At 44.7% G+C, this 24,139-nt stretch overlaps 1 protein-coding gene across 6 annotated transcripts in view; it reads right to left on the bottom strand.

The window, feature by feature from the left end:
- The window catches only part of qvr (protein quiver), a 356,159-nt gene that overhangs the window by 17,413 nt on the left and 314,607 nt on the right, over positions 1–24,139 (bottom strand). For all 6 annotated transcript variants that reach the window (XM_071696431.1, XM_071696432.1, XM_071696428.1 and 3 more), the window contains one exon: positions 20,537–24,139. This exon is cut by the window's right edge and continues 811 nt beyond it. The gene's annotated coding sequence lies outside the window, so the exon portion shown is untranslated. The remainder of the gene's footprint in view (positions 1–20,536) is intronic.

The following is a 24,139-nucleotide window of genomic DNA, read 5'->3' as shown; positions in this document are numbered from 1 at the left end:
AAGGTTATATCATGACCACTGGTTCTGAAGGCTGCTGAAGCTCCAAACACTTCAGAACTGAATGTCTTTTCCTCCCTCACATCACACGGTGTAAACACGAAAAAATTTACGTTCTTGATACCTGTCTCATATGTAAATGAATTTGTAAATTGACCAGGAATGTGACCTCAAATTGCCAGGGCAGAACAATCTGAGGGAGAGTGTGAACATTGTGGCCTTTGTTGTCTTTTCCTAGCGCTACCTCGCGCACATGCGGGGGGAGGGGGTTGTTATTTCATGTGTGGCAGGGTGGCGACAAGAATGGATGAAGGCAGCATGTATGAACATGTACATGTCTATATATGTTTATGTCTGTGTTTATGTATACATTGAAATGTACAGGTATGTATATTTGCGTGTGTGGACGTGTATGTATATACATGTGTATGTGGGTGGGTTGGGCCATTCTTTCGTCTGTTTCCTTGCGCTACCTCGCTAACGCGGGAGACAGCGACTAAGTATAAATAAATATATCTTCTTTTTTCAGAAGTCCGAAGAAAAACATCCCAGTTTACAACCACTACGCGTCGCCCAGCAACACATCTGAAGAGAAAAACTGTAAAACTTAAGACACTAACGTAACTATACGTTGATCTGGGGTTGTATGAATGGTGTGTGGCTGGTCGCGGGTTGTGGGCATGTTGTAAGGCTGGTAGAGGGTTGTGGGCGTGCCCTGAGGCTGGTGGAGGGTTGTGGGCGTGGCCTGAGGCTGGTGGAGGGTTGTGGGCGTGGCCTGAGGCTGGACGTGGATTGTGGGCGTGCACTAGGGCTGGCCCAGTATGTAGTTATGAGGGTGGTCTGATTAGATGGATGGGCGTGTTGTGGCACTAGATGAGATGTTGTGGACAAGTGTTGTGAGGTTGTCTCCACACTAAACGTTATTTCTTTTTTTTTGGGGGGGGGGGGAGGGGGGGGCCTGGAGAGACACGAGGCGACCACCCTGTGGGCGTGGTATTCCGGGCTGGACGAGGATCGTGGGCGTGGTCTGAGGCGTGCAATGATGGGGGTAGGGGGGAGGGGGGAGGGTTGGTTGGGGGGGGGGGTTGGCATTCAATCCAGCCAACATTGTGTTTTCTAAACACGTCTGACAACTCCTGTTTATTTACCATCATGTCTTTAACAAAATAACTAATAAAATATTTACCGTGGCAACAGCTTAAGCTGATACCCCCCCCCCCCCACCCTTCCCCCCAAGCTTGTATCAAAGCTTGACCATAAGCTGATTCCCTCCCTGTTCTTCGTAAGTTTACTACCATCTGTCGTAAGCTTCTTAGCACAAACGTCTAAACATAAACACAAACAAAAACTCTTCCCTTTGTCTATGTAGACAAAGACAGAAACAAATAAACAGACGCAAGGAAACACACACACACACACACACAGACCGTATCATAGAAAACCGCCTGGTGGTTTGGGACGATAGAAAACGCGTCCCATACGTGGGACGGGATGAGGTGAACAGGTAGGTGTCCTCTCGACCCAGCACTGTTATCCATGTTCTTCCTGAACGTCGCAAATGTTCTGCAAGAACAAACTGCGACTCACACCTTTACCATGCTTGTACATTAAGGTGTGTCGTAATGTATCGTTCACAGTGTCGTAATGGATCGTTCAGTGTCGTAATGGATCGCTCAGTGTCGTAAAGTATCATTCACGGTGTCGTAATGTATCGTCCAGTGTCGTAATGGATCGCTCAGTGTCGTAAAGTATCATTCACGGTGTCGTAATGGATCGTTCAGTGTCGTAATGTGTCAATCACAGTGTCGTGATGTATCGTTCAGTGTCGTAGTGTATCATTCACAATGTATCATTCACTGTGTCGTAATGTACCGTTGTGTCGCAATGGATCGTTCAGTGTCGTAATGTATCGTTCTTTGTGTCGTAATGTATCATTCACTGTGTTGAAATGTATCATTCATTGTGTCGTAATGTAGCATCCACAGTGTCGTAATGCATTGTTCACTGTCGTAATGTATAATACACTGCGTTGTAATGTATCGTTGTTTGTGTCGTAATGTATGATTCACTGTGTCGTAATGTATCATAAAGTGTCGTAATGTATCGTTCTTTGTGGCATAATGTATCGTTCATTGTGTCGTTATGTATCACTCACTGTGTCGTAATGTATCATTCAGAGTCGTAATGTATCGTTCACTGTGTCGTCATGCATCATTCACAGTGTCGTAATGTATCGTTCTTTGTGTCGTAATGTATCATTCACTATGTCGTAATGTATCGTTCTTTGAGTCGTAAAGTATCATTTACAGTGTCGTAATGTATCATTCAATGTTGTAACATATCGTTCACTGTGTCGTAAAATATCATTCACAGCGTCGTAATGTATCATTCACTGTGTCGTAATGTATCATTCACTGTGTCGTATAGTATCGTTCACTGTGTCGTAATGTATCATTCAGTGCGTCGTAAGGTATCGTTCAGTGTTGTAATGTATCGCTCACTGTGCCGTAATGTATCGTTTACTGTGTCCTAAGTTGTCATTCACGGTGTCGTAATGTATCATCACAAAGTCGCAATATATCATTCACTGTGTCGTAACGTATCGTTCACTGTGTCGTAATGTATCATTCACTGTCGTAATGTATCATTCACTGTCATAATGTATCATTCATTTTGTCGTAATGTATCATGCACTGTGTCGTAATGTATCGTTCACTGAGTCGGAATGTATCATTCAGTGTCATAATGTATCGTTCACTAAGTCGTAATGAAACATTCAGTGTCGTAATGTATCATTCGCTGTGTCGTAAAGTATCATTCACTGTGTCGTAATGTATCATTCAGTATGTCGTTATGTATGATTCACTGTGTCGTAATGTATCGTTCATGTCGTAATATATCATAGTGTAACGTATCATTCAGTGTCGTAATGTATCATTCACTGTGTCGTAATGTATCATTCACTGTGTCGTAATGTATCGTTCGCTGTCGTAATGTATCATTCACAGTGTCGTAATGTATCGTTCACAGTGTATCACTCACTGTGTCGTAATGTATCATTCAAAGTGTCGTAATGTATCATTCCATGTGTCGTAATGTATCGTTCACTGTGTCGTAATGTATCATTCATTGTGTCGTAATGTATCGTTCCTTGAGTCGTAATGTATCATTCACTGTGTCGTAATATATCGTTCTTTGTGTCGTAATGTATCATTCACTGTGTCATAATGTATCGTTCATAGTGTCGTAATGTATCATTCACTCGTAAGGTATCATAAACTGCGTCGTAATGTATCGTTCATTGTTTCGTAATGTATTGTTCATTGTGTCGTAATGTATCGTTCTGTGTCGTAATGTATTAGTCACTGTGTCGTAATGTATCACTCACTGTGTCATAATGTATCATTCAGAGTCGTAATGTATCATTCACTGTGTCGTAATATATCATTCTTTGTGTCGTAATGTATCATTCACTGTGTCATAATGTATCGTTCATAGTGTCGTAATGTATCACTCACTGTGTCATAATGTATCATTCAGAGTCGTAATGAATCATTCACTGTGTCGTAATATATCGTTCTTTGTGTCGTAATGTATCATTCACTGTGTCATAATGTATCGTTCATAGTGTCGTAATGTATCATTCATTGTGTCGTAATGTATCGTTCCTTGAGTCGTAATGTATCATTCACTGTGTCGTAATATATCGTTCTTTGTGTCGTAATGTATCATTCACTGAGTCATAATGTATCGTTCATAGTGTCGTAATGTATCATTCACTCGTAAGGTATCATAAACTGCGTCGTAATGTATCGTTCATTGTTTCGTAATGTATTGTTCATTGTGTCGTAATGTATCGTTCTGTGTCGTAATGTATTAGTCACTGTGTCGTAATGTATCACTCACTGTCATAATGTATCATTCAGAGTCGTAATGTATCATTCACTGTGTCGTAATATATCGTTCTTTGTGTCGTAATGTATCATTCACTGTGTCATAACGTATCGTTCATAGTGTCGTAATGTATCATTCACTCGTAAGGTATCATAAACTGCGTCGTAATGTATCGTTCATTGTTTCGTAATGTATCGTTCTGTGTCGTAATGTATTAGTCACTGTGTCGTAATGTATCACTCACTGTGTCATAATGTATCATTCAGAGTCGTAATGTATCAATCATTGTGTCGCAATGTATCATACACTGCATCGTAATGTATCGTTCAGTTTCGTAATATATCGTTCTTTGTGTCGTAATGCATCACTCACGGTGTCGTAATGTATCATACACTGCGTCGTAATGTATCGTTCATTGTGTCGTAATGTATCGTTCAGTTTCGTAATATATCGTTCTTTGTGTCGTAATGTATCGCTCACTGTGTCATAATGTATCATACACTGCGTCGTAATGTATCGTTCATTGTCGTAATGTATCGTTCATTGTGTCGTAATGTATCAATCACTATCATAATGTATCGTTCTTTGTGTTGTAATGCATCATTCACAATGTCGTAATGTATCGTTCATTGTGTCGTAATGTATAGTTGTGTGTCGTAATGTATCAATCACTATCATAATGTATCGTTCTTTGTGTTATAATGCATCATTCACAATGTCGTAATGTATCATTCAATGTGTCGTAATGTATCGTTCACTGTGTCGTATTAAATCATTCATTGTGTCGTAAAGTATAGTTCACTGTGCCGTAATGTATCAGTCATTGTGTCATATAGTATCGTTCACTGTGTCGTAATGTATCATTCAGTGTCGTTTAGTATCGTTCACTGTGTCGTAATGTATCATTCAGTGTCGTAATGTATCATACACTGCGTCGTAATGTATCGTTCATTGTGTCGTAATGTATCGTTCAGTTTCGTAATATATCGTTCTTTGAGTCGTAATGCATCACTCACTGTCATAATGTATCATACACTGCGTCGTAATGTATCGTTCATTGTCGTAATGTATCGTTCATTGTGTCGTATTGTAATTGTGTGTCGTAATGTATCAATCACTATCATAATGTATCGTTCTTTGTGTTGTAATGCATCATTCACAATGTCGTAATGTATCGTTCATTGTGTCGTAATGTATAGTTGTGTGTCGTAATATATCAATCACTATCATAATGTATCGTTCTTTGTGTTGTAATGCATCATTCACAATGTCGTAATGTATCATTCACTGTGTCGTAATGTATCGTTCACTGTGTCGTAATAAATCATTCATTGTGTCGTAAAGTATAGTTCACTGTGTCGTAATGTATTAGTCATTGTGTCGTAATGTATCATTCAGTGTCGTTTAATATCGTTCACTGTGTCGTAATGTATCATTCAGTGTCGTAATGTATCATTCACTGTGTCGTAATGTATACAACCCTCGCCACAAAACCCTCACCACACAACCTCGCCACACAACCCTCACCACAACAACCCTCGCCACAAAACCCTCACCACACAACCCTCAACCACACAACCCTCGCACACAACCCTCACCACACAACCCTCGCACACAACCCTCGCCACACAACCTCGCCACACAACCCTCGCACACAACCCTCGCCACACAACCTCGCCACACAACCTCACCACACAACCCTCGCCACACAACCTCGCCACACAACCCTCGCACACAACCCTCGCCACAAAACCCTCACCACACAACCTCGCCACACAACCCTCAACCACACAACCCTCGCACACAACCCTCGCCACACAACCCTCGCACACAACCCTCACCACACAACCCTCACCACACAACCTCGCCACACAACCCTCGCCACAAAACCCTCACCACACAACCCTCGCCACACAACCCTCGCCACAAAACCCTCACCACACAACCCTCACCACACAACCCTCGCCACACAACCCTCACCACAACAACCCTCGCCACACAACCTCGCCACACAACCCTCGCACACAACCCTCACCACAACAACCCTCGCCACACAACCTCACCACACAACCTCGCCACACAACCTCACCACACAACCCTCACCACACAACCCTCACCACACAACCTCGCCACACAACCCTCACCACACAACCCTCAACCACACAACCCTCGCCACACAACCCTCAACCACACAACCCTCGCACACAACCCTCACCACACAACCCTCAACCACACAACCCTCGCACACAACCCTCGCCACACAACCTCACCACACAACCCTCGCCACACACCCTCGCCACACAACCCTCGCCACAAAACCCTCACCACACAACCCTCGCCACAAAACCCTCACCACACAACCCTCGCCACACAACCTCACCACACAACCTCGCCACACAACCTCGCCACACAACCTCACCACACAACCCTCACCACACAACCCTCACCACACAACCTCGCCACACAACCCTCGCACACAACCCTCGCCACACAACCTCGCCACACAACCCTCGCACACAACCCTCGCCACACAACCCTCGCCACACAACCCTCGCCACACAACCCTCGCCACACAACCCTCGCCACAAAACCCTCACCACACAACCCTCGCCACACAACCTCACCACACAACCCTCACACACAACCTCGCCACACAACCTCACCACACAACCCACGCCACACAACCCTCACCACACAACCCTCACCACACAACCCACGCCACACAACCCTCACACACAACCCTCGCACACAACCCTCACCACAACAACCCTCGCCACAAAACCCTCACCACACAACCCTCACCACACACCCTCACCACACAACCCTCACCACACAACCTCGCCACACAACCTCGCCACACAACCTCACCACACAACCTCGCCACACAACCTCACCACACAACCTCGCCACACAACCTCACCACACAACCCTCACCACACAACCCTCGCCACACAACCCTCACCACACAACCCTCGCCACACAACCTCGCCACACAACCTCGCCACACAACCTCACCACACAACCCTCACCACACAACCCTCACCACACAACCCTCACCACACAACCCTCACCACACAACCCTCGCCACACAACCCTCGCCACAAAACCCTCACCACACAACCCTCACACACAACCCTCGCCACACAACCTCACCACACAACCCTCGCCACACAACCCTCACACACAACCTCGCCACACAACCCTCACCACACAACCCTCACACACAACCTCGCCACACAACCTCACCACACAACCTCGCCACACAACCTCACCACACAACCCACGCCACACAACCCTCACCACACAACCCTCGCCACACAACCCTCACCACACAACCCTCGCCACAAAACCCTCACCACACAACCCACGCCACACAACCCTCGCCACACAACCCTCGCACACAACCCTCACCACACAACCCACGCCACACAACCCTCGCCACACAACCCTCGCCACACAACCTCGCCACACAACCCTCGCCACACAACCTCACCACACAACCTCGCCACACAACCCTCGCCACACAACCCTCACCACAACAACCCTCGCCACACAACCCTCGCCACACAACCCTCACACACAACCTCGCCACACAACCCTCGCCACACAACCCTCGCCACACAACCTCGCCACACAACCCTCGCCACACAACCTCGCCACACAACCTCGCCACACAACCCTCACCACACAACCCTCGCCACACAACCCTCGCCACACAACCCTCACACACAACCCTCGCCACACAACCCTCACACACAACCTCGCCACACAACCTCGCCACACAACCTCGCCACACAACCCTCGCCACACAACCCTCACCACACACCCTCACCACACAACCCTCGCCACACAACCCTCGCACACAACCCTCGCCACACAACCCTCGCACACAACCCTCGCCACACAACCTCGCCACACAACCTCGCCACACAACCTCACCACACAACCCTCGCCACACAACCCTCGCACACAACCCTCACCACACACCCTCGCCACACAACCTCACCACACAACCCACGCCACACAACCCTCACACACAACCCTCGCCACACAACCCTCACCACAACAACCCTCACCACACAACCTCGCCACACAACCCTCGCACACAACCCTCGCCACACAACCTCACCACACAACCCTCGCCACACACCCTCACCACACAACCCTCACCACACAACCCTCACCACACAACCCTCGCCACACAACCCTCGCCACACAACCCTCGACACACAACCCTCGCCACACAACCCTCGCCACACAACCCTCACCACACAACCCTCACCACACAACCCTCGCCACACAACCCTCGCCACACAACCCTCACCACACAACCCTCGCCACACAACCCTCGCCACACAACCCTCGCCACACAACCCTCGCCACACAACCCTCACCACACAACCCTCGCCACACAACCCTCGCCACACAACCCTCGCCACACAACCCTCACCACACAACCCTCGCCACACAACCCTCGCCACACAACCCTCGCCACACAACCCTCGCCACACAACCCTCGCCACACAACCCTCGCCACACAACCCTCACCACACAACCCTCGCCACACTACCCTCACCACACAACCCTCACCACACAACCCTCGCCACACAACCCTCACCACACAACCCTCGCCACACAACCCTCGCCACAAAACCCTCACCACACAACCCTCACCACACAACCCTCGCCACACAACCCTCACCACACAACCCTCACCACACAACCCTCGCCACACAACCCTCACCACACAACCCTCGCCACACAACCCTCACCACACAACCCTCACCACACAACCCTCGCCACTCAACCCTCACCACACAACCCTCACCACACAACCCTCACCACACAACCCTCACCACACAACCCTCACCACACAACCCTCGCCACACAACCCTCGCCACACAACCCTCGCCACACAACCCTCGCCACACAACCCTCACCACACAACCCTCGCCACACAACCCTCACCACACAACCCTCACCACACAACCCTCACCACACAACCCTCACCACACAACCCTCACCACACAACCCTCACCACACAACCCAATAGCTTTTGAAAGCTAGAATACCCCCCCCCCCCAGTTTTTTATCTGAGTACCCACGGCCCATTTTCTATGACAGACTCGTGGTGTTACCCAGGACCTTTCTAAAAGCTCCTGTAACCCAAGGCTGCGCTACCTCCAGTAGCAGGGAAATGCAGACTCCATTTAAGAGAGAAATTCTTAATAATACAACCTTACCGAAAGTGACTTTTTTTTTCACTCGCTGTGTAACCTATTGCAGGCGGAGCCCGGTAACACACAAACACACACACACACATACATACACACACACACACACACATATATATATATATATATATATATATATATACATATATATAATATATATATATATATATATATATATATATATATATATATATATATATATATATATATATATATATATATCAAAAAGTGCCTGCCGTTAGCAGAACTTTCGGCTCAATTACATGTCAATATTTCCTTACTAAAACCAGTTTTGTGGTTATGTAAATGCAAATGAGCTAATTAATATGCAAGAATAACAAAGAATATTAATCTACATCTGATGAAGTCATTATTCTGGAGGAGATGGAACATTTTTTTTTACTTTGATCTACTGGGTCAGGAATCGAATTCTGAACCTCATATATATATATATATATATATATATATATATATATATATATACGAACAAAGTGCATATGAACGCGCACCTTCATAGAACATACAAACCTCCAACAGCCAGGATCGAACCCGGGACCCCTGTCCAGCAGGCGGGAGCGCTACCGCTAGGCTATGATCGCCTTATAGTGAAATGACCATTCGAATACTATGTACTCGAATACCAACATGAGACGAATAATAACTTACAAGGTTATGAAGTTAGTGACGTGAGGGGTTGTGAATGTGTGAGGTTGGTCACTGGAATAATTTTAGACATGGTTAGGCTAACTAAAGAGAGGTAGTTAGAACATCACAAGGCTAGTTTGGACCATTGTAGGTCGAATTAGGGAGAGGCCATTACGTTGTAAGGCTAATTAAGGAGATTTTTGAACGTTTTAAGGCGAGTCACAAGCACACTTTAGAACGCTGGGGCGCTAACAGCAGCAGAGTTTAGAACGCTGAAAGCGTAATTGGATCAGTTTAGAACGTCTTGAAGGTACCTAAAAGCAGAGTTTGCCACCTTGTATGGGTCGTTAGAAGCAGTTTAGAAAGAGTTTAGAAAACTGTAAGTTAAGTGACAGTACATTTCAGAATGACAAGTGTCCTAATGCTCGTTAGGGCATAACCTTGGCAGCAGCTATGGAGAGAGAGAGAGAGAGAGAGAGAGAGAGAGAGAGAGAGAGAGAGAGAGAGAGAGAGAGAGAGAGAGAGAGAGAGAGAGAGAGAGAGAGAGAGAGAGAGACTCGAGCAGTACATTGTCTGATTTGATTGTTCCAAAGACCGACAACACGACCCCTTGTGTAATATCTATAGCATCACAAAACTATAGATATAGTATCAGTCATAACTTCAACACACAGGGGTCAAACCAATGTATATGTTACACGTGAAGTGAACCTTTGTGTCAATCACACAAGAAGCAAGTCAAAATCAAACTGACCAAAATAATATATTTTTTCCAATGAATCGACGCCAAAGTATGAACCAGGAGCACGTCAGTCAAAGTCCAAAGTATCAATCATGCTGGGAATCGAACCAGTGACACTTAAATGAACCGAACTGAACGTACAATCCATCATGCAAATCAGGCTAGACCTACGTCACAGGAGGAACCAAATGCGAGGTATTATTACCCCACGGTAACGTGTCTGAAGTAATAGTAACCAGTGAGGTCACAAGCTGTTACATCCATAGGGTCAAGTAGCGACCTCCCCCCCCACCCCAAAACAAATAAACAAACAACACAGATGCCACTCGTTGAACGAATTATATATATATATATATATATATATATATATATATATATATATATATATATATATATATATATATATATATATATATATATTCGAAATGATTCATTTCAGTTGAAAAACGTACATCAAGTGTGTGTGTGTGTGTGATTGCTTTCACAATCACTGCTTTGATCCACTAAGTGTCGTCCCCCCTCTATCATCAAAGGCAAGTCCACCAAATTCCACAACTTTTCGTCCTTTGCATAATCAACAAGAGGCAAGTATAACACACACACACACATTTATATTTCTCTCTTGTGTCTCCCCTGATGATGTGATTATTACACGAAAGTGCACTTGGGAATTTATCGTGTTTCATTTTCCCCGTGGACTCATAGGAATATAAATATGAATAAAGTGCCTATGAACGCGCACTTTCATATACAAACCTCAACAGCCAGGCTCGAACCCGGGACCCCTCCGTGGCAGGTGGGAGCGCTACCGCTAGGCTATGATCGCTATCATAACTTACCGGTAGCGCTCCTCACCCTTGTATGACACCCTGTATTCATCCTTGTATGACACCCCTGTCCTCCTCACCCTTGTATGACACCCTGTTTTCTTCATCCTTGTATGACACCCCTGTCTTCCTCACCCTTGCATGACACACCTGTCTTCCTCACCCTTGCATGACACACCTGTCTTCCTCACCCTTGCATGACACACCTGTCTTCCTCATCCTTGTATGACACGCCTGTCTTCCTCATCCTTGTATGACACGCCTGTCTTCCTCATCCTTGTATGACACGCCTGTCTTCCTCACCCTTGTACGACACAACCTTACCTTCCTCTCCCTTGCGACACAACCATACGTTCCTCACCCTTGTGTGACACCACCCTACGTTCCTCACCCCTTGTGTGGTCCATTTCTGCCTACCTCGCCTGATCCTCTTGTCAGCCATCAGTAACCGGTGTCAGACGAGGGTGAGACGGGTGGGAGAGTGTCGCACGAGGGAGATGAAGAAGGCTGTGTGTGTGTGTGTGTGTGTGTGTGTGTGTGTGTGTGTGTGTGTGTGTGTGAGTGAGTGTGTGTGTGTGTGTGTGTGTGTGTGTGTGTGTGTGTGTGTGTGTCACACAAGGAGGGCAGGTAGTAGGTGGACCCACAACACTAATATATCTCCTCCAGAACTGGTCCTCTCCTGGCCCGTCGCTCCCCCGCGTCACCCCTTCCCCCACTAGTGTATCACCACTGGCTCATTATTTCCCCAGTGTGGTGTTGCTCTCCCTCTCTCTTGTTTTTATGGTCTAAGTTCTTTCAAATATGCCTTTTTTTCCTACCTAAATCCAACCCAATCGTAGAGAGAGAGAGAGAGAGAGAGAGAGAGAGAGAGAGAGAGAGAGAGAGAGAGAGAGAGAGAGAGAGAGAGAGAGGCTTTCACAGACCATGAAATATGTTCCCCACACAAGGGTTTGGTTGGATATGTTTCGGTAGATAAGGTTTAAAGACAACAGACCAGGGTGCTCAGAAGCTCACAATTCCTCACACCACCTCGCTACATGTTGCCTGGATACACGAAGACAGACACACACAAGACAATCCACTCCCTCTACCTCACACAGACGTACATACAGACGTACACACAGCCTCTCCCTCACACAGACGTACATACAGACGTACACACAGCCTCTGCCTCACACAGACGTACATACAGACGTACACACAGCCTCTACCTCACACAGACGTACATACAGACGTACACACAGCCTCTCCCTCACACAGACGTACATACAGACGTACACAAAGCCTCTGCCTCACACAGACGTACATACAGACGTACACACAGCCTCTACCTCACACAGACGTACATACAGACGTACACACAGCCTCTCCCTCACACAGACGTACATACAGACGTACACACAGACACATCACCACGCCACAAACACTCTCTTTTCCATCACAACACGCGAGTACCCTAACCACTAACCACTTTACCCCAGGGAGAGACGCACGTGCGTGCGTGCAAGCACGAGAGCCTGACACGCTCTCTACCGTCAAGAAAAAAAAAATTTAAAAGGTTATAAATTTGAAAGAGTTACCCATGCCATCTAGCGAGCACCCCCCCCCCCTCCCCGGGTACCTAGCGACACACACACACACACACACACACACCCTCCTCCATTACCACCTGTCCAGTGCTTCCTACCAGCTGACGAGTACCTCCTACCACCTGACGACTCACCCCACCCCCCCTTGACCACCTGACGAGTCAGTACCCCCTGCCACAGTATTAACCCGGTCATCACTACACCCGTTTTCTGCAGGCGGCTCCTCCTGGTCCGGGTGGCGACACTCGGCAACTCAGCACCAGGCGGCACTGCGGAGTCTAATATTGATTTTCCTCCAGTGTGGTGTCCTACCGTCAACCACAACTACTACTACTACAACCACAACTACTACTGCAACAACCACAACTACTACTACAACCACAACTACTACTACTACAACCACAACTACCCTATTTACCGCTAACTATTATATCTCATCTCTTTCTAACACGCTATTATATTCCACTTCTTTCTAACATGTTAACTATTATATAACATCTCTTTTTAACACGTTACCTATCATATTTCATCGCTTTCTCACATGTTAACTATTATATTTCATCTATGAATATTGGAGGGGACACTAAATGGGATATGAGCGGGGGATGGGATGGGATGGTGTCACACAAGATGGTAAGTGATGGTCAACACACGGGCCGGGCTACGATGGGATGAACTTATGCTAATTTTCCCAGTTCCACACAACCCTGCTCTTCTTGAGGCAGTACACTCCCTTTCTTTTCATTTTCAGTAAATTATCATATAATTTCTACAACACAGAGGACGTGTGTGTGTGTGTGTGTGTGTGTGTTTTGGAGGTTGGAAGGGTGAAAAAAATTATTGGAAGTGTTTTTTTTTTTGGGAGGTGGTTGATTGGAGGGAGGGGTTGTGGGAGTTGAAGGCGTTGGGATAAGTTCTTTATGACGGACGACCTTGCAACATGATACGACAGTGAGTACGACCCCCTGAACATGACGGACGACCTTGGAACATGATACGACAGTGAGTACGACCCCCTGAACATGACGAACGACCTTGGAACATGATACGACCCCCTGAGCATGACGGTCGACCTCTGAACATAATACGACAGTGAGTACGACCCCCTGAGCATGACGGACGACCTCTGAGCATGATACGACCCCTGAATATGATGTCATCTTCCCGTACCTCACTTCCGTGGGTCAGGTTGGGGAGGCTGGACCAGACTGGCGTTCCAAATCACATGAGGCTAACAACCCTCCCTTAACAACCCACTCCCCTCCTTGTGGTCTCATAATTAGCCCGTAATGAGCCATTAGGCCCCTATCACCACACCATCAACTGTCTCCACTGATTCCTTCCTAACCACACTACTGTAGTTATACAATAATCTACATCTATCATCATCACAGACACATGTATGTTCGTTAATAATCAGCAGTCTGTTATGATCTTCCTCAATGAGTAGTTCATTCATCCAATTCAATTCTTAACTACCGTCATTTCCCCTGGCTGAGATATGGACAATAATTTCCTATGATCAATATGATGGCCATACTTGTCTCCTATTAAGAATAAGGTAGAGGCTAGCTAGTACGCCTCATACCGTGTCACTCCTTCCTCACTCCTCATTGTTAGGCGACCACTTGGGGGGGGGGGGGGGGGGGCAGACCTTCCACTAACACCTCTCCCCAAACAACCACAACCGTCACAACCAATCACAACCTCTCACTCACAGTGTGGCTCGTTGGATGGTTAACAAGCCCTCAAGCCTAACGACAGTTAGGGGTCAACAAGGTCATTAGTGTGTGTGTCCGCTTAGACCCAGCCACTGGGAAAAAAAAATATACATTACAATTGCATGTGTTCACGACCACTGGATATATTGCTATCCAAACCTTCAAGAAATGTTACTGAATCAGTTTAGATGACTGAACTTCGTAGACGATAATATTTCTAAATAAAAAAGCACGTAACGAATTACGTTATTCTTGTATTACACACACACACACATATATATATATATATATATATCAACTAACTTATATTTCTTTCTTGTATATCCCCTGATGATATGATTATTACACGAAAGTGCACTTGGGAACTTATCGTGTTTCATTTCCCCGTGGACTCATAGGAGTTTATATATATATATATATATATATATATATATATATATATATATATATATATATATATATATATATATATATATATATATATTTCCCCATCAGCTACCATCGCTTTTTTCGCTCATATGCCACATTACCATACTCAATTTCTTATCATACCCTAAGTTCACGATACACATATTTGAATTATTTGATTCCCTGGCAACCAGCCAATACAATCCAGTGGCAAAACCCCACCTCTGTCAGCCACTGCATCTTATCTCTTAAGTTCTCAGTAAATACATTTCAACTCTGGAAAGGTTTTCTAACTTGGGAACTTATTTTCCTGCAATACATTTTTCCCTTCTTTTCGCCCTGAAAAGTATTTTTCATTCGTTATTCATTGGATTTTGCTATTCTTCTGGTAAGTCATACATATATCATTCAAATAATTGTGCCTTATAGCTATACTGTTTCAGAATGTGCATATATATATATATATATATATATATATATATATATATATATATATATATATATATATATATATATATATATGTATATCCTTTTTTTCTTCGCCGTTTCCCACGTTAGCGAGGTAGCGTTAAAAACAGAGGACTGAGCCTTAAAGGGAATATCCTCACTTGGCCCCCTTCTCCGTTACTTCTTTAGGAAAAGTAAAAAACTGGAGGGGAGGAGCCCCAGCTCCCTCTCCTTTTAGCTGCCTTGTGCGACACGCAGGGAATACATGGAAAGTATTCTTTCTCCCCTATACCCAGGGATAATATATATATATATATATATATATATATATATATATATATATATATATATATATTTCTATTAGTCCACGGGAACAATGAAACACGATAAGTTCCCAAGTGCACTTTCGTGTAATAATCACATCATCAGGGGAGACACAAGAGAGAAATATAAGTCAGTTGATATACAACGAAGAGACGAAGCTAGGACGCCATTTGGTAAACATGTGATTGTCCAAATATATACATATATATAATATATATATATATATATATATATATATATATATATATATATATATATATATATATATATCATAACTACAATTATTTACATTAACTTCTGAACATATGTACTTTCATATGTACTTTCAAACTTCATGAAAGATAGTAAATACAAGTAAATATGTTATCTACGTCTTAGGGAACTCATCATATTGACACGATATGTTTGAATCTAATCATATTCATCCATTACCCTGACCTAACCGTGTCTCTATCAAACTATAGAAAAGTTCTAGTTTTTGCGTTAGTTGTATAGTTGATGAGGCTCCGTCAGGGGAAAAATGACTTAGGAAAGGAGTCAGGCCTGAAAGATGACTTACATATATGTACTATATAACAGGATTGGGAACAAACCACATATGTGTGTGTGTGTGTGTGTGTGTGTGTGTGTGTGTGTGTGTGTGTGTGTCTGTGGTGTAAAAACGACTGAAGTTCGACACGGTAATTAACATAGTGCTCGCACCGCCGCTTCAACTTAAATGTTAAAAAACCCAGGTTAATTACCCACAGGGTGTTAACAAAACTACATTGCAATACAGTCACTAAAAATGAATACAAAATATACAGCATCAACTTCAGGGATTCTTTCACTCTAGATTATAACGAAATGTGTCATACACAACAAAGCAGATTTGACCAACAACTTCTAATTCCTTGGAAAGATAAAAAATAAGGGGATAATGATAGAGAAACTAAGAGAGGAACTACATGAACAAGGACAAGTAACAATCATACGTGTATGGTACGAGAATGAACGGGAAAACTGAAATATGTCACTCAAACAATTATCGTAATCATGATGCGGTTTACTGTATTTCATTATTGTATATCAGGTTATCATATTCATTCATTAAAGTTAATCGCTGTGTCCCGCGTCAGCGACGTAGCGCCAGGAAACAGACGAATAATGCCCCATCCACTCATATACACATGTATATACATAAACGCCCATACACGCACATATGAATAAACATACATATCAACATATACATACATATACATACACAGACATATACATATATACAAATGTATATATTCATGCTTGCCTTCATCCATTCCAGTCGCTACCCCGCCACACAGGAAACAGCGTCGCTACCTTTCCCCCGCTGAAACGGGAGAGGGGGGAGTTAGCGACGGCATACGTGTAACACATGATACGCTATATATGTACATGATATATATACATATATGTATCATATGATATATATATATATATATATATATATATATATATATATATATATATATATATATATATATATATATATCATATGATACGTATATATATTTCACGTATATATGATGCATAGAATTCATCCCCGTCCCCTCATATATGCTTGTAATATTCATTTTTGCGTACCTGGTACGTAAAAGATGGTGCTACTCATTTACAACGGGCATTTACATGTGAAAATGAACGGCTATTTGGCCGTAAATGTTCTGCGTAAATGCCTGTGGTAGCAGAGAAATGCTTGGCCATTAGCTTGAACATTTCTCATTTGGGTTAGTGCTGGTGGGGGGGGAGAGAGAGAGAGAGAGAGAGAGAGAGAGAGAGAGAGAGAGAGAGAGAGAGAGAGAGAGAGAGGCTCGTGTTCTCTTCTGAATTAAATGTTGTAAAATAATTACGAAGTTGTGCCATCACACTTACAACCCGTCTGCTGTTTGATTATACATTCGTTTTCTTAAGTTGTGAGGGAAGTTGTCAAGTCCTGCCAGACGTACAAAGTCATATCATTAATTACTATTATATGATTGATATTGGCGAATATCTGTCTTAATCTTGCTATCCATTATAACTTTACAACCTTAAGATATATCTACAACCTTATATCTAATTTAGGGTTATGACATCAAACTGTGTAGTGTAGGAATAAAATGGTTATCAGTCATTGTTGATTCACAAAGTTAATTAAGATATTATGTCTTTGAAAGTACCTTAGTTCAAAGTACAACCTCTGGGTTTAGTATTGGTAACAGCACAAATCACAACCTATCAGACGTTCGCAGGTGAAAACGTTCAAGATAACAGAACAAAATGCCTACGTTCACAAAGCCATCCATTAAGGTGTTCAACCTTTTTCGTCTGTTACTTACTGGGTTCAATCCTGTCTGTTCTCCAAGTCATTAAGTCCTGGAGAACAGATATGACGATAGCTAAAAAATAGATATATGACCAACCCATCAACCAACTTCAACATTTAAAAACCTGTAGAATGATCAAAAGTTCAGCGAGTGAGGCTTTCATCAATATACAATTCTCTCGCCGTCTTTCACGAATAACTACGAACAGATAGGTAATCCAATACATACACTCATCCAGGCAAACACATACGGAAATAACCATCAACCCTCATCATTAATAGTGTCAGATGATGCCAGACAGTTTGAAACCCCTACAGTCATTTCCCCTCATATATCACAATCTTCTCTATGTGTCCAAATGGAAATTAAGTTTCTGGTTATGATAACCATTTCAATAATTCTATCATATATATATATATATATATATATATATATATATATATATATATATATATATATTCTTTTTCATTTATAGATAAAAGTAGTTCTGTTGGAGGGAGAAAGAATTATATTTTTGTTGTTAGGGAAGTAAATGCAAGAGTTTTGGAGGGAGGGGCAAGTATGCAGTCTGTTGTGGATGAGAGAGCTTGGGAAGTGAGTCAGTTGTTGTTCGCTGATGATACAGCACTGGTGGCTGATTCGGGTGAGAAACTGCAGAAGTTGGTGACTGAGTTTGGAAAACTGTGTGAAAGAAGAAAGCTGAGAGTAAATGTGAATAAGAGCAAGGCTATTAGGTTCAGTAGGGTTGAGGGACAAGTCAATTGGGAGGTAAGTTTGAATGGAGAAAAACTGGAGGAAGTGAAGTGGTTTAGATATCTGGAAGTGGATTTGGCAGCGGATGGAACCATGGAAGCGGAAGTGAATCATACGGTGGGGGAGGGGGCGAAAGTTCTGGGAGCGTTGAAAAATGCGTGGAAGTCGAGAACATTATCTCGGAGAGCAAAAATGGGTATGTTTGAAGGAATAGTGGTTCCAACGATGTTGTATGGTTGCGAGGCGTGGGCTATGGATAGAGTTGTGCGCAGGAGGATGGATGTGCTGGAAATGAGATGTTTGAGGACAATATGTGGTGTGAGGGAAGGGGGGGGGGGGCAATTCATGGGTGGCGGCGGAAATTGATAAAAGCAGCATGTATGCATATGTACATGTCTGTGTATGTATATGTATGTATACGTTGAAATGTATAGGTAGGTATATGTGCGTGTGTGGGCATTTATGTATATACATGTGTATGTGGGTGAGTTGGGCCATTCTTTCGTCTGTTTCCTTGCGCTACCTCGCTAACGCAGGAGACGGCGACACAGTATAATACATATATATCTTCCAGTTTTATACTACCATCTTAAAGGTGTCTCAGCACCAGATATGCCTGGTGATCGACCACATCCGAGATCAATAAACATGATAATTGAAAGTGTGATCAAAACGTCGGACACCAATAAGATAACCCACTGCCAACTTGTTTACAATATTACCGTTCCATGCCTCATTCTGGGGATAGAAAACGGGATGCGGGGTGGTAAGCGCTACTACCTCCCTAATCATACACAAAAATATATAGATATCATAAAGTTAGTTATAATGATAGATATCAAATAAATAAAAAGTGAAATTACATGGGTACTTACCTTCACATATAGACACAGACACACACATATGCTAACTGAAAACACAGAGTCTTGGGTTACGTCAGGACATAATTCAATAAACAATAACCAATTTCAGTACATAGTACAAGGGCGGAGGCCCACTGGGGGGGTTAGGAAATTGAACAGCAAGCAATGAAACCATTGATTACCAAGATATAATGACATCAATTCAGGGACAGGAGAAGCAATTTCTGTCGTACATCTCAACTGAACTGTTCAACGTGAACTGCTGAACAAATGAACATAATCTGTAAGAAATGTTTACGTGAACTGCTGAGCAATTGAACATGATTTGTACGAAATGTTTTACGTGAACTGCTGAACAACTGAACATGATTTGTACGAAATGTTTTACGTGAACTAATGAACGACTGAATATTTGTAAGAAATGTTTTACGTGAACTAATGAACAACTGAACATTTGTAAGAAATGTTTTACGTGAACTGCTGAACAAGTGAAGATGATTCGTACGTGAAATTGCTGACTCAATCGTTCCCAGCCGCTACGTAGCCTAAGCCCAAGTGAACATCTGAACCTTTGAATTCAACCATTTACGAGGGAACTTGTGATTTGTGGAGTCTCTCAATCCTCTTAAGGTGAAAACTGTACATTAGAAAGGGTCTCTATACAGTGGCTAGCGTGGGCCATGTTCAGGGGGCGAGGGCTACGTTGCTGGAGGGAGGGAGGGAGGAGGGAGGTAAAGTGCTAACGCTAAAGTGAACGGTCAAAACATGAACCTTGAGAGGCGGAGGTGGGGCAGGAGGGCTGCTGCCTTCTGCGTCGGCCCTTCGTCAATCGTGAAGGCTGCGGACTCCTGCCGGGGGAGCGACCCTTGCTGGAGGCGACGACGCCCTCGGCTGTGGTGGTGGTGGTGCTGCTGCAGGGGGATGTGGGGTAGTGGCCGCCGGAGACCCACAGAGAGTGCGGCGTGCTACACTAGGCCGCAAGATGGTGTGCCGCAACAGTTGACTCCTCCTCCTATCCCGGCGTGCCGCAAGGCAATGATCTCGCAGTCTCTCACTGTCTGTACGAGGCTTTGCGATCAGCCGAGCGTACGTTGCCAGACGGTACCCGCTGTCGCATCCCGGGATGTTGGTCTTGCTACATCGATCCTTCCCTAGGTAGTGAGGATGTCTTGGCCAGGAGGCTAAGACGAGGTCCGGGGTGGTGTGTCACAGCACCGATGGTTCAGTGGGGAAGGTCGCGGTCATCTGTGTCTCCTTCTTCGTCTGCGCCTACCACGGTTCCTCGCGTGCGTCCTCACGGTGACTGTTGTGTTTCGGGTTGCCACGGCGTCTTGCCAAGCCTGCGTCTGCTTAACTCATAAACGCAGAGAAGGTTTTTTTCCCCTCCCCTCTGTTCGTTGTCTCACATTTCCCATCGTAACAATTACATATCCGAGCCCTATATTACTCTTCTCGTTTACTTATATTTCTAAGAGTAACAACGTCTCATCAGGTCATATCAAACTAGGTCGTTTCTCAGGTCACGACATCCACGGGGGTCGTGGTGGTGCTTAAGAAGGGTCGTCGTCTTAAACAGGCACTGGAGAGAGGGGTGGGTGGGCCGTGTTTACACCCAGCTGTACCGAAGCCGAAGCAAATCTCGCCCTCTTGTGAGTGAGCGACGAGTGGATAGTGAAAGGTATCACCACTGGCCACACGCTGTATTCCTTTACTCTTCACACCGATGGTATGATCAAATACATACTGGGTGATTAGGAAAGGACTACCTGTTTGTCCCATAAAGAGCTGGTCAGAGGATGCGTTGCAGCCCCATGTTATTTTTGTTCATCTCTCCCATTGGCGAGAAGCTGAAAGGTGTCTCCTCTCATTGGGTAGCCAACCACGGGCGTCATGGAGAGCGGGGCTTATTATTGGACGAGAAGTTTACTTACGTCATGGGGAATGGGACAAGTGACTGGACGAGATGTCACTGACGTCATGGGAAGCGGGACAGGTGATTGGACAGTCAGTCAGTGATATTATTTGACTCTTTTGGTTTATTAATAGCGAACTGGGCTCCTTACTATCTACGGCTAGGTTGTGTACTTGTGAGTATTGATACACTTGAAAGTGAGTTGTAAAGAGGCATGAGGGATTACGGGCGGTATAGTAGAACACTATCATCACTAGTGTACAGATGACTAACCCCCACTAGCCGTCTCAGATCACGGCTTTCAAAAGACTTATCGTTATAACAAAAGAACAGAATCCACATCTGATCCATAACAAAAGGCTTTAACTCTTATGATTAATAACAGTGTTCAATATACTATCAAAGGTGAGGAACGAACGGGAAAAGGTTAGAGAATCATCTCAAAAAAATCACAAGCGGGTTTTTTTTTTTGGGTCGGCAAAAAACAAAAATATGTAGGAACAGTTACCGACCATTGCCCGTTAAAATAGCTCGTAATGTAATACCAACAACGTAAGATTTATGCACTATTCGTCAACATACGTATCACAATGGTCATCAGAACTTTGGTGGGGGGCGGGGAGCGGGCTTGGAAAAGGGGGGCACCCTCGTAAAAATTGCAAAAAAGAAAACTGACGGGTGCAGAAAACGGGTAGGTTGCCACTCCTGCAACAATTGGTGCAGAAACCGATGATAAACTATGTAATTGTTAATGTCCTCCGGAGTGACCAAGTAACCACAGGACTTAAAATTAACACGTTTACCCCTACAACTAGGAGGAAACACCGCCCGTCAAGTAGAGAACCTCCTCCTCCGCGTCAATCTTTGGGAGGACGTACAAGTAGCAAGTCTTGTTGGTGCTTTGTGACCTTCTACAGCCTTGTGACGAAAAGCCCCAGTTCTTCCTGCGGTAAAGAACAGGAAGAACAGGTCTTTTCCTGGCAGAACTTGTGAGTACATAATGCATACTGTGTTGTCAGCGACATTAAGGCGTACCTCGTGCGTCTGGCAAGAGGAAGAAGACGAGACGACTGGGTTGTTGTTCACAACCATCCCGCCTTCTCGCTATTACCAGGAATGTTTACCAAAATAGAAAAAACTTTATCTAAGTCCTTGAATTCTTGACGGGAAGCGTTTAAACCCCAGTCTACTTGTGGATTCAACATCAAGCTCACAGGAGTACAACACTGGCTCTCAAAAAACTAGGACACAAAAAAAGACCATAGAAAGATGAAAAGAAAAAAAAAACAACAAAAAAACAGTGCTGACGATTAAGATGCGCAAGGGTTGTAAGGTCAGACGAGAGATGTGCGATAGAGACAAAGAGAAAGGCAGGCCTTGAGGATCATCACACGGTCTTGACGGATGAGGTCAGCACGACGCTTGAGCATGACGGTATGGGTGGCCCCCTGACCTTTGACCTGACCAGTTCAGGAGAGCGATCAAGTCGTAAGGGCACGGCACCGGACCCTTATAAGTGGAGTGGGTCGTCCCGTCGTGCTCAAGGGGTCGTATCCCTCTTGGAGTCAAGAGTCGTACGGTCATACTCAAAGAGATACGAGTAATACACGTGAACTAATCTCTGAGGGTAAGCAGTGAGCGAGATAGAGATATAGAGATAGAGAGGTTTCACATAATAATGGTTTAAGTTCGGGCAGCACTGTGTGTGAGGGGGGGGGGGGGTGGTGGCGCTAGCGACGTGCCCAGGTGAACGTTGATCAGGTCAAAACACTACGCAGACAAGTGACAACGATTACCTACGCGACGGAGCAGAGGAGGGAGGAGGGCGAGGGAGGGATGAGGTGGGAGGGGGTGTTGGTGGTGGTGTTTGAGGGAGGACAACCGGTGGTGTAGCTTGGAGGAGGGGAGTGGCGGAGGTTTGGAAGCGGACACTGGCACGGAAGGAAGAGGCACGGGCTAAGCAGATCATAACATGCACTTTGGAACGACGGAACAGAACGATTCAGGCGACGACGGTGAGGGAAGGTAATTTGTGGCAGGGTGAGGGTGGGTGAGGTGTGGTGGCGGCAGGTGTGGGAGAGGCATGAGGAAGGGGCTGGTGGCTATGGAGAGGCATAAGCAAAGAAAGAGGAAGCTAAGAGGTGTTTTAAGCAAGGGGGTGGTAGCTAAGGGGCGTTATAAGCAAGGGGGTGGAAGCTAAGGGGTGTTATAAGCAAAGAAGTGGGAGCTAAGGGGTGTTATAAGCAAAGAAGTGGGAGCTAAGGGGTGTTATAAGCAAGGGTTGATTGACAAAGGATGGTATAAGCAAAGAGGCAGTAGGTAAAGAAGTGGTATTAAGCAAGAAGATAGAAGCTAAGGGGTGGTATTAAGCAAGAAAATGTGAACAAAGGGAAGCGCTACATGCAACAGAGTGGAACGAGAGTCGTGGTGTACATAATGATGGAGAAGCTGAGGGAGAGAGA

Source organism: Panulirus ornatus, chromosome 59 (genome assembly GCF_036320965.1).
Source record: "Panulirus ornatus isolate Po-2019 chromosome 59, ASM3632096v1, whole genome shotgun sequence".
NCBI classification, from domain to species: domain Eukaryota; kingdom Metazoa; phylum Arthropoda; class Malacostraca; order Decapoda; family Palinuridae; genus Panulirus; species Panulirus ornatus.
This window is presented reverse-complemented; position numbering and strand designations above follow the sequence as displayed.